The following is a 13,494-nucleotide window of genomic DNA, read 5'->3' as shown; positions in this document are numbered from 1 at the left end:
TATCTTGTGTATATAGATATAAAAAAATGTTAATGGCAAAAAAAAGAAGCACCGTGGTGCTTCAGGTATAGTGCCAGGTGCTGGAAGTACAGTGTTAATCAAGACTTGGAAAGCTTTCATTCTAGTGGGGAAGACAACAAGTCAACAGGAAATTACATACAAGTGAAAAGTGTTCTGAGAGTCCACTAGGAGAGAAATCTGACCCTGTTCTGGGGATGCACGAGAGGCTTCCCTGAGGAAGTAACATCCAAGCTGAAAGAATATCATTCCAGGACTGAGAGATTAGCATGGACTAAGATGGAAGGCAGTTATCGTGACCATCATCATCATCTTCAAGATATCTGTGAATAGATAATAGACATAGGATGGATTAAGAGTGGTCTGTATTTTTCTAATATAATGTTTTTCTATATATTTGTAATAGTTTATTTTATAACTAGGGTTTGTATCGAACATCAACTGTATTTTAGACAATGTCCATGGCCTTAGAAGAATAAAAAGGTGAATAAAGTGAATCTCTCTTAAAGACTTAGAAAAAATCAATGTGGTAAGGACCAGAGTAGACACAGGCACAAGGAACCATAGAGACACAAGCTGTCAAGGCGGCAAACGGGTCCTTTGTCTCCTTGCCTTGTGACCTTGCTGTCATCTTTCAGTTGCCTTCACTTGTCCCAGGAGGAGAAAGGGTGTAAAATGGCAGTCAAGAACCTGATCTGTAGAATCCCACACATCTGGATCAAACCTTGACTTCACCTCTTGCTATTTGGGTGACTCTGGTCAAGTACTTAGCCTCTTTCACACTGGTAAAAAGGAGATAAAAATAATGTCCAGCTGAAGTGGATGTTGATATTGATGTTTGTATGAATACATTAATGACATAGAACTCTCGGGTCAGTCCTTGTGCTGAGAACTATTCTGTAATACTTGAAGTAACAAGTATAATGAACTGGAAAGCACTTTATAATTGACATAATATTCTACCATCATTTTTGTATTCCTTATAACACTGGAAAATAGTGTTTTGCATGAGTTTAGAACTCCAATATTTATTGATTGACTAAGGATTGAGGGGAAGTTGAAATCATATTGCCTGTTTTCTTGTTTCTACCGTAAGTTTTGTTGAATGAATAAATTTCAATTAGCAAAATAACATTTCACATTTATGACATTATACAAGATGTCCAAACACAAAAATCATATTTATTTATAACTACTGTGTAAATGTTTAAGTTTACATCAGTCAAGTACTATTTTTGTTGTTGTGTTTAAGTCATGGACAGAAATGTTTTAGTTATTGGTTCCAGAAGTATGGTTTTACTTTGAAACATCAGCCAGGGAGTACATATACCATGATTTATTAAGCAATTGCTTGACTAACCCGGAACTTTTAGATTTTATGCTAACAAAGGACAAAAATAATTGTTTTCAGTGAGAATGTAAGAAACCGAAAATTTGAAACTTTTCTAATTTTTTTGAAAAACATTTAAACCATCACAGTTTAAAAAATAAAATTTCATTTTGGGGTAATTCTAGATTTATATACAATAGTAAGGATAATACAAAGAGTTCCCATATAGGAAGCCCTCACGTGTTTCAATTTCCCCTACAGTTATCATTTCACATCATGGTGGTACATTTGTCAAAACTAAGAAACAAAGATTGCTGCATTGCTATTAATTACATGCTTATCCAGCTTTTTTCAGTTTTTCCATTGATAACTTTTTCCTCTTCTAGTATCTCCTCTAAGATATTACATTACATTTAGTTATCTTTGCTCCGTCTCTTCTGGTCTATGAGTTTCTCAGTGTTTCCTGGTTTTTCATGATCTTGACAGTTTTGAGGAGTACTGGTTAGGTAGTTTGTAGTGTCTTTCATTCTGGGTTTGTCTGATGTTTTGCTCATGATTAAATTGGGGTTATGAGTTTTCACAAAGAATACCACAGTGGTAGAGTATCCTTCTCATCACATTGGGGGTATGGAATCTCAACATGACTTATCACTGGTAATGTAAATTATGATCGCTTGGTTAAGGTAGTGTTTGCCAGGTTTCTTCAATGTAAAATTACTGTTTGTCTTTTTCTATGTTCTTCTGTTTGGGAGCAAGTCCAGCCCACAGTCAGGGCGAGAGGTGAGGTAGGGGGATTTGTCTCCTTGTTCTTATTTACTTATTGATGTAGCCATCCATTCAATCATTTATTTATATCACTATGGATTTGTACGTTTACTTTAAACTTTGGTAACAATATAATACTTTATTTATTTTGTTGCTCAAATTGGTCCAGCTTTGGTGAGTGGGAGCTCTTTCAGGTCAGCTTCTTTGAGCCTTTGACAAACCCTCATCCTTTTCCTTGTTGGAACATTTTTGTACTCTCTGGCACTGCGAGTTGCTCCTGGCTCATCTTACATTTTCCTGCCCCAACTCTAGAATCAGCCACTTCTTCAAGGAGCCCCAATTCCTTTCAATAGAGATTGATATTTAGAAACCAAGATCTGAGTGTGAGTATGTTCTTTACTGCTACGGGAGAATCATACATTTTTAACTATGTGACAGGGAGTCTGTGGTCTTGTCAGTGCTTTATGGGTGGGAAAAATACTGGAGGGATAAACTTGTTGTTCTTGTTATTAAAAGACCCTTCTCCCAAATCAGTGGCTATATACATAATGATTTCTATAGCCATTTGTTAGTGATGGAGGAACAGCTGCTTGGAGTAATCAACTTTGAACTTCAAAGAAAAGGCAGTGAATAAGCTCAGTTACATTTATTTGTAGGCTAGTGCCATGTAGAAACTTCATTTTATTTTCCATGACTGCAGATAAGAATATTTCTAGCCTTCAATGGTAAAATATAATCTCCTTTTGTTTTAGAGACCTTTCAGAGATGATTTCTTGTTCTAAGTTGAGACTCTTCTATCTTCATGAACATACAGATCTTTTTGCTCAAAAACTTGTCCAAAGTGAGAACAGAATCACAGGTTGTTAGTGCCCTCTATTCTAGATTCATAGATCCACAGTTATGTAGTAGAGGGTGTGAAATGGACACCAGATTTGAACTCTAAGGCCTGGCTATGGTTTTGCTTCATCACTTAGAAACTATGTAGCTCAAGGCAAATCCATTTTGTTACTTGGAGACTTTAACACCAAACTTTGATTTCCCCAATATTTTTATTTCAAAAAATTTTAAACCTTTCAAAAAATGGCAAGAATAGTACAATAAATACTTACCTGCTCCACTGAGAGTTACCAGTTATTAACATTTAGCCATATTTGGTCAGCTTTTTCCTGAGGATTGGCCAAGGCAGTGCTGTTTGAGGGATGTGTCAGAAGGTTGCATGTGCAGGCTGGCTCATTCCAGTGTGTTGTACTATGGGATGGAGCTGGGAGCAGGAAGAGAAGTAGGAAGCTGTAAGCTTGGAACCGGAGACCAGAGCCTGCTTTCCTTATCATGCCTTGTTCTAGTACAAAACTCCCATGATCTTAAATGTTTTATTTGAACCCAGACTTCCAGGTCATTATGAAGGTATATTTATCAAAGTAGGAGAATAAAACACATCTTATTAGGTTATTAGATTGATTTATACTTTTTTTTTTTTTGAGATGGAGTCTCTGTCTGGCGCCCAGGCTGGAGTGCAGTGGCTCGATCTCAGCTCACTGCAAGCTCCGCCTCCCAGGTTCCCGCCATTCTCCTGCCTCAGTCTCCCGAGTAGCTGGGACTACAGGAGCCCGCCACCACGCCCGGCCAATTTTTTACATTTTCAGTAGAGACGGGGTTTCACCTATGTTAGCCAGGACGATCTCCATCTCCTGACCTTGCGATCCACTCGCCTCGGCCTCCCAAAGTGCTGGGATTACAGGCGTGAGTCACCACGCCCGGCCAATTTATAACTTTTAAATCCCCAGATTTGTATTAGGAAGACCTCAACTTGCACTGTTGCCAGGGCCTCTACAAAAGTTAGGGAGGCACAGAACACTTACCTAGAAGGGGAAGGGAGATACTGCTTTTCCATTAATTCACTTTATGTGGAAACTGATTTTCTACTACATTCATTTCTATTAGCCAAAACTGAGTTGATTCTTGAAAAAGAATCACCAAAATAAAAGTTTTAAAATCATAATTTTTAGATTTCAAGATTTCTTAAACGAAGCAATTTATTAGACTGTGTATTGAAGTATTAAAAAATTAGGTGCTAAAGTAAAATCACGCATCCGCTGGTAAACAACATTAAGCTAAGCATTTGATGGCTTCCAAATTTTGTCTATAACTACTCATTTTTAGCTGGAACTGCACATCACAAAAACACTCAACAGAGAAACACTTTAGAGAGGTGTATTTACAAAATTAAACTGGATGGTCAGCTTCACTTCATGGGAGAGGAGGAAGTTTACATTTTACCGATTCACCCTGGTTTGATTACTTTTTGTAGATTGGTGCCCCTGGCATCAGTTTTAATCTGGCTCAGCCTATTTCAGGGGCTGTAAATTCAAAACCTATGGGAGCCAGATAGGCAATGTAGAATGAAGAAAGTAATGTGGGAGAAAAACTAACTGCCAAAATTTAATAAAATTTGATTATTTTTGCTGAACTATTGGGTATGTGTGTAACATAATACAAACACTGGTTGGAGGTTATATTTTAAATTCACATTTGAAAAATACAAATTGGAATGCAGACACAATTAATTTTTAATTTTTCCTTTATTATTTATTATTTCTGAACTGGGGACTAAAAAGTTGACATCTCTTCTTTTGCACCAAGAAATCAGCGGCAAAACTTACATTTCACAGTGTATGTGCAACACAGGATTCAGCTTTGTATCCTTTAAATGGTTGCGATATTTAGTTTATTGTTTTATAAAGGCAAATTGCTGTTTGCAAATGTAGGCACTCTGCCCATGGATAGAAACTTTACACAATAGTTTTATATTTAGGATAGCTTCTTCTGAGATATTTGTAGATTTCTGGCATTCCTACATTGCCATATTGTTTTTCAGTATTGTCTTCCCTACTTCTATAATTATTGCTATTTGTAACTCTTCAGTCCCGCTATCAATATTAATTGAAAAAAGTCAATTCAACCATGCTGGTTTATTTTTAGATTTTTACTTTCTGAATTCACTTTTCAATTCAGCAATTTAGGATATATAATTCAATCCTTTTATTTCTGGAAACTGATTTCAGTGAATAGGATTATAATTTTCGGTAATTATTCATAAATGTTTATCTGAGAAAGATTCAAAGTGTTTAAATGGGTTGTATTGTTCAGTAAAAAGGCCAAGTATTTGATCTAATCTTTGGTAAGGAGCCAAGACCAAGTTTGTTCATTGGGTGAAATGAAAGAGTTATTTTTTTTTTCAATTCACCATGCCACAAGCAAGCCACCTAAAATTCATGTATAGTTGATCGGCATACTTTGCATCTAATTCATCAAGTAAAGTGCTAACGCTTCTGTGCTTCTAACCTCAGGAATATATCTAACTCATGGTTTTAATTACTGAGTTTGAGATATGTTCTGTTTTTAACTCTTTGGTGCAGAGTGAGTCTGGTGAATAATATAATGAGATTTAAGTTATCTGTCATTACAAAACATTACCATCTTGAATTTAAATTTCATAACAAGTTCAATGTTAGCCCCATTCACAATAGGGTCACCTCTCTATTATGTTAACTAATTTGTCCAGACTACATTCAACTCTTCAGGACCCATGGTAGATTATAAAAATGGCCACAAATTCTTCTCTTCCCTGAATCCATATATTTGCAATGTGACTTTGTAGCTGTTTACCTAGAGAGGTGGAATTTGTTTCTCTAGCTCTTGAATATGTTTTGGCCTGTGTCTTTGTGACATGACAAGCAATATGTCTTTGGTCTCTGTCAATGGTAATCAACTTTGATGAGTAAAATCAACATCACTTGTTGTCATCATTCTTGTCTTGAGAACATCAGCAGGGCTGAAGTGGTGAGGAGACTCCTCCAATCCTCAACTCCTAGTCCCTTACCCACATGTCTTCTCTCCCTTGAGTCTAGTCCTGAAACATCAACCCAAAGGAAATAATTGTCATTGCAGTACACTGGCTACAGCTGGGCAACTAGGCACTATCTAGGGCTGAGTGGACCCTTATGACAGCAAGAAAAATAAAACATGATATTTTGACTGAGACATAAATGAGAATGGGAGATAAACTGGGAAGAAAGAGGTTTGAGAGAGAGGATCTCGGAAAATCAGTAGTCAAGAAAAAGAAAGGTCCTCTATGAATAATGGGGTAATGTAATTTATGTAGGGCTTTTCGACATGGACATTTAGGTGGAGGAGAAACAGGAAGAGGGCAGAGGGTGGTGGAGGGAATACCTTAGCTGGAGGAGCAGTCTGGCAACTGGACACTCACAACCACAATTCTCCACCTTGCTTGGCTTTAAAATTAATGGTATCAGTAGGTTAAAAGTAAGAGGAGAAAAAAAAGAAAGATGTACTATGCAAACACTTGTTCAAAGAAAGCTGAAACTGATCAAAGTGATGTCACCAAGATGGCAGAATAGAAGATATTCTGCTCATAGATAGGAGTTTGTAAAAGCCCAGTGGAGCTAAAGATCTAAGAAGGAAATTTTGAGAGTGCAGACAGATATCCAGGTGGCTGATCTGCCTTGCCAGTATTTCTTCTGGGTTCAAGCCCCAAAATAATCCAGTGCCCCAGGGGGTTGATTACTTTTCTGTTTGGTCTTGAGTTTGCAAGCAAAACTACCTGTCAAGGGCCTGAGAAAAAATTGTGCACACCAGTGCCTTGGCAGAAAGGTTCATCTGTTTGCTGACATCAGTCTTGGCAGTGAACCTGAAAGTTGCCTGGTTGCCCTGCTACAGCCTTCTTCAGCTGAGGTCCGGCGTCAGAACTACTTATATAAGGACCCAGAGGAAGATTCACCCATACCTCATAGCCTGGGAGTTTAACCTTTACCAATGGGCTCCTTAGCCTCTGTCCTATACCAGATCCCAAGGGGGGCCAGTCTCAGCTCTGGTTCCTCTTGCTACAGATGGGGAACTATCTCATATGTTCTCAGACCTGCTAAAATATGCATATCTGACTGGATGAATGACACAGGCTCTCCAGGCTCTGTACTACAGAGGATCCTGAGGGGTCTCAGTCTCAGCTCTGGCACTTCCTATTGCAATCGGGGAGCTATCTCAGCTGTGCAGGAACTTGCTGGGAGAGGGATGCCACTCAAGGCTCACCAGGGCAGACTTTTGGCCCAAGGTCCCTGACCAGTGTTTTCATGCAGCCCAGTACCTTCCTTGGGTTTTCTCCAGATCCACCTGGGTTGGAAAGCTGTATCAGAGTCCTCATGAGACTCACAGAAAGCCTGAGATTAGAAAATCTTCTTATTGCTGAGAAAACTGCAGTGGTCACAGGGTCAGGGACACAACTGTCAGAAAACTTAGAATGCCTAGAAGGACCTCTGAAGAAGGACAGGCACACAAAAAGCCAGACTGTGGCTTTTTTATTTTAAAACAAATACTTAATATCTTAATCTGCACACATTGTTGAACTTCCACAAATATCAAGAAACTTCAGAGAAATATGACCTCACCAATGAGACAAAATAAGATACCAGAAACTGACCCTAAAGTAATGGAGATGTGTGATTTCTAAGACAAAGAATCCAAAATAGCTGTTTTAAGGAAACTCAAAAAAATTCAGGAAAACACAGAGAATGAATTTATAAATTTATCAGAGAAATTTAATAGAGAGATTGAAATAATAAAAAACAATAATCCCTGGAGCTGAAAATGCAATAAATGAAACAAAAAATGCAGTGGAGATTATCACAGAATTGATCAAACAGAAAGATCGGTGAGTTTGAAGACAGTTTATTTGAAAGTACACAGTCAGAGGAGAAAAAAAAGAAATAATTAAAAGGAATAAACAAAGCTTATGGTATCTATGAGACAACATCAAAAGCAAATACTCAGGTTATTCAAGTTAAAAAGAGAACTAGAGAAAGGCAAAGTGGTATTATTATTGTGTTATTATAGTGTAGTGTTATTATTTAAATAAATAATAGTGGAAGGGTTTTCAAACCTTGAAAAGCTAGATATAGATAAGTAATAGATGATGATGATAATTAGATAGATATATCCAGATATTGATCTATCTATATATTCAGTTATAGGAAGGTCAAAGATTCCAATCAGATTCAACCCAAATTATAATGCCACAAGACAAATTATAACCAAAAAAGAAGATCCTGAAAGCAGTGAGAGAAGAAAGCAAATAACATATGAGGGAAATCCAGTACACCTGGCAGCAGACTTCTTAGCAGAAAGTTTACAAGCCAAAAGAGAATGGGATGATATATTCAGCATGCTAAAGAAAAAAAAAAAAAAAAGAACCAAGAATACTGTGCCATGCACAGTTATCCTTCAGGAATAAAGGAGACAAAGACTTTCCCAGAACCCCTTCTGGCCCCCAAAAGTAAAGAAATTTATCAGACCTATTCCATAAGAAATGTTAAAATGTGATTGTTATAGTAATAATCTGTTAAGAGATAGATAATAGAGAAATAAAAATAGACTGCAACACAATAATAGTAGAGCGCTCCAACATCCCATTTATGGCCATAAGCAGATCTTCCAGGCAGAAAATCAACAAAGAAACATCAGTGTTAAACTATATTCTAGGCCAATTGGACCTAACACGCATTTACAGAACATTTCATCCAACTGCTGCCAAATACAGATTTTTCTCACCAGCACGTGAAACATTCTGTAGGATAGACCATATTTTAGATCACAAAACATGTCTTAACAAATCTGAAAAAGTAGAAATTATATCAAATATCTTTTCTGACCTCAATGGAATAAAACTAGAAATAACAAGAGAAACTTTGAAAACTGCACAAAAACCTGGAAATTAGACAACATATTTCTGATAGAACAATGGTTCAATGAATCAATTAAGAAATTTAAACACTTATTGAAAAAAATGAAAATAGAAGCACAACATATTAGAATCTGTGTTATATAGCAAAAGGGGCACCAAGATTGAACCATAAAAAAACAGAAAACCACAGTAGATCAGTAAGAAGTAATGAGATGGAAGCAGTAATAAAACTTCTCCCATCAAAGAAAATCAAAAGACCTGATGGATTTATTGCTGAATTCCACAAAACATTTGAAGAAGAACTAATACCAATTCTACTCAAACTATTTCAGTAATCAAAGAGGAGGGAATACAACCAAACTCATTTGAGAAGGCCAGAAATACTCTGATATAAAAACCAGAAAAAGAAACAACAATAAAAGAAAATTATAGGCCAACATCTCTGATGAACATAAATGCAAAATCCACAACAAAATACTAGCAAACAGAATTCAGCAACACATTAGAAAGATCATTCACCATAGTCAAGTAGGATACACCCCAGGGATGCAAAGATAGTTCACTATATGCAAATCAATAAACATGATAACATTATATCAACAGAATGAAGGAAAAAAAGTAGGATGATTATAATAGATGCCGAAAATCATTTGATAAAATTCAACACTTCTTCATGATAAAAACCCTCAACAAATTGGGTATAGAAGGAACATATTACAATGCAATAAAAGCCATATAACAAGCCTATAGCTAATATTAAACTGAACAGAAAAAATTGAAAGCCTTTCTACTAATATCTGGAGGCAGACAATGAAGCCTATATTCACCACTTTTAGTCAATATAGGACTGAAAGTTCTAACCAGAACAATTAAGCAAGTGAATAAAAGAACAGGCATCCAAACTGAAAGAAGTTGAATCTCCCTTGTTTGCAGATAACATGATCTTATATTAAGAAAAAAATAAAGACTCCACAAAAAAACTCTTGGAATTGATAAACAAGTTTAGTAAAGTTGCAGAATACAAAATCAACCTATAAAAATCAGTAGAATTTCTACCTGCTAATCGCACCCAATCTAAAAAATAAATTAAAAAAAAACTCACTTAACAATAGATACAAAGAATATAAAATACCTAGAAATCAATTAAACCAAAGAAGTGAAAGATCTTTACAAGGAAAAATATGAAACGCTGACGAAAATCATTGAAGAGGACCCGCAAAATGGAAAGATAGTACATGCTCATGAATTGAAAGAATTAATCTTGTTAAATGTCTGTAATGCCTGAAATGATCTACAAATTCAATGGAATTTTTATGAAAATACCAATGACATTCTTCACAGAAATATATAAAAACAATCCTCATCCTAGCATTCACAGAAGAGAAAGAAATAATGGGCATCCAAGTTGGAAAAGAGAAAGTCAAACTATTGCTGTTCACCATATGATTGCATACCAAGAAAACCCTAAAGACTCATCCAAAAAGCTCTAGATCTGATAAACGAATTAGTAAAGACTTGGGTTACAAAATCAATGTACACAGATCAGTAGCACTGCTATACACCCACAATGACCAACCTCAGAATCAAATCAAGAACTTGGTCCCTTTTATAACAAATACAAGAAATAAATAAAGCACCTAGAAATATACTTAACCAAGGAAATGAAAGATCTCTACAAGGAAAACTATAAAACACTACTGAAAGAAATAATAGATGACACAAACAAATGGAGACATATCCCATGCGTATACATGGGAAGAATCAATACTATGAAATGACCATACTGTCCAAAGCAATCTACAGATTAAATGCAATTCCCATCAAAATACTATCACCATTTTTCATAGAACTAGAAAAAAAATCCTAAAATTCACATGGAATCAAAAAAGAGCCTGCATAGCCGAGCAATACTAAGCAAAAAGAACAAATCCGGAGGCATCACCTTACCAGACTTCAAATTATACAAGGCTATAGTTACCAAAACAGCATGGTACTTGTATAAAAATGGGCACATAGACCAATGGAACAGCATAGAGAACCCAGAAATAAAGCCAAATATAGTCCACTGATCTTCAACAAAGCATACAAAAACATAAACTGGGGAAAGGACACCCTTCAATATTGTATGACCTTCAACAAAGCATACAAAAATATAAATTGGGGAAAGGACGACCTTTCAATAAATGGTGCTGAGAAAATGGGCAAGCCACATGCAGAAGAATGAAACTGGATCTTCATCTCTCGCCTAATACAAGATGGATCAAAGACTTAAATCTAAAACCTAAAACCATAAAAAATTCTAGAAGATAACATCAGAAAACCTCTTCTAGACATTAGCTTAGGCAGATAATTCATGACTAAGAATCCAAAAGCAAATGCAACAAAACCAAAAAATAAATAAATAGGACTTAAACTAAAAACTTCTGCATAACAACAGAAATAATCAGCAAACAGACTACCCACAGAGTGGGAGAAAACATTCGCAAACTGTGCATCCAACAGAGGACTAGTATCCAGAATCAACGAGCAGCTCAAACAAATCAGCAAGAAAAAAACAAATAATCACATCAAAAAATAGGGAAAGAATATGAATATACATTTCTCAAAAAAAGATATACGAATAGCCAACAGACATATGAAAAAATATTCAACATCACTAATCATCAGATAAATGCAAATTAAAACCACAGTGAGATACCACCTTACCCTTGTAAGAATGGCCATAATTAAAAGGTCAAAAAATGATAGATGTTAGAATGAATGTAGTGAAAGGGAACACTTTTAAACTGCTGGTGGCAATGTAAATTAGTGCAACCACTATGGAAAACAACATAAAGATTCCTTAAAGAACTAAAAGCAGATCTACCATTCGATCCAGCAATCCCACTACTGGGTATCTACCCAGAGGAAAAGCAGTCACTATATGAAAAAGATGCTTGCGCACACATGTCTATAGCAGCACAATTTGCAATTGCAAAGATATGGAACCAACCTAAGTGCCCATCAACCAACCAATGAGTAGATAAAGAAAATGTTTTACATATATACACACATATATACACATATATATACACATACACATTTATATGTACATATATACATGATATATATAATATATATAACATGGAATACTACTCAGCCATAAAAAGGAACAAAATAATGTCTTTTGCACTTCTTCGATGGAGCTGTAGGCCATTATTCTAAATGAATTAACTGAGAAATGGAAAACCAAATATCGTATGTTTTCACTTATAAGTGGGAGCTAACCTATGAGGATGAAAAGGCTCAAGAGTGATATAATAGACTTTAGGGACTCAGGGGAGATGGTCTAGAGGTGGGTGGGGGATAAACAATTATTTATTGGATACAGTGTACACTGCTCGGGTGATGGGTGCACTAAAATTTCAGAATTCACTTCTAAAGAACTTATCCATGTAGCCCAAAACTACCTGTATTCAAAAACTACTGAACTATAAGAAGAAAAAAAGTCCTCAAATTTGCATAGAACCACAAGAGACCTTGAATAGCTATAGCAATCTGGAGCAAAAAGAACAAAGCTGAAGACTTCACACTATCTGACTTCAAAATTTACTACAAAGCTATAGTAACCAAAACCGGGTAGTACTCACATAAAGAGATACACATTGACAAATAGAATAGAACAGATAATCCAGAAGTAAATCTACACATTTACAGCCCACTCATTTTCAAAAAAGCACCAAGAATATATATTTGGGAAATGATGGTCTCCTTAATAAATGGTGCTGGAAGAATTGAATATTCATATACAGAAGAATGAAACTAGATTCCCATCATTTGCCATATACAAAAATCAACTCCGAATGTATTAAAGATTTAAGTGTAAGAACTGAAACTATGCAATTACTGAACCATTAGGGAAACACTCCAGGACATTGCTCTGGGCGTAGATTTTTTGGTAAGGCCTCAGAAGCACAAGTCACTAAAACAAAAATAGACAAATGGGATTTTATGAAGATAAAAAGCTTCTTCACAGCAAATAAAACAAAGTGAAGAGGCAACCTACAGAAGGAGAGAAAACATTTGCGAACTATCCACCTGACAGGAGATTAATACCAGAATATATAAGGAATGCAAATGACTCAATTGTAAAACAAATACATAATCTGATTAAAAATAAATCATAACCTGAATAGACATTTCTCAAAAGAAGACATACAAATCACCAACAAGTATATGAAAAAACACTCAACATCACTAGTCATCAGGGAAATACAAATCAAAAACACAGTGAGATATTATTTTACCCCAGTTAGAATGGCTATTATCAAAAAGACAAAAAGTAGTAAACGACGGCAAGGATGTGGAGAAAGGAAAACACTTGTGCACTGTTGATAGGAATGTAAGTTAGCATAGCCACTATGGAGAACAGTATGGAGGTTTTTCAAAAAGCTTAAAAGAGATCTACCATGAGATCCAACAATCCCACTGCCTGGTGTATATTCAAAAGAAGGGAAATCAATATACCAAAGAGGCATCTGCACTCTCAAGTTTATTGCAGCACTATTCACAATAGATAACATATGGAATTGTCAACAGATTGTCAACAGATGAACAGATAATGTGGTATATATCCACAGTAGGTTAT

General features: G+C 35.8%; 1 long non-coding RNA gene across 6 annotated transcripts in view; it reads left to right on the top strand.

Moving 5' to 3' along the window:
* The window catches only part of LOC105498088 (uncharacterized), a 68,292-nt gene that overhangs the window by 29,210 nt on the left and 25,588 nt on the right, over positions 1 to 13,494 (top strand). The window lies entirely within an intron of this gene.

The sequence above is a fragment of the Macaca nemestrina genome, chromosome 1 (assembly GCF_043159975.1).
Source record: "Macaca nemestrina isolate mMacNem1 chromosome 1, mMacNem.hap1, whole genome shotgun sequence".
In the NCBI taxonomy this organism is placed as follows: domain Eukaryota; kingdom Metazoa; phylum Chordata; class Mammalia; order Primates; family Cercopithecidae; genus Macaca; species Macaca nemestrina.
Note: the sequence above shows the minus strand (reverse complement) of the source record. Positions and strands in the feature narration are given on the sequence as shown.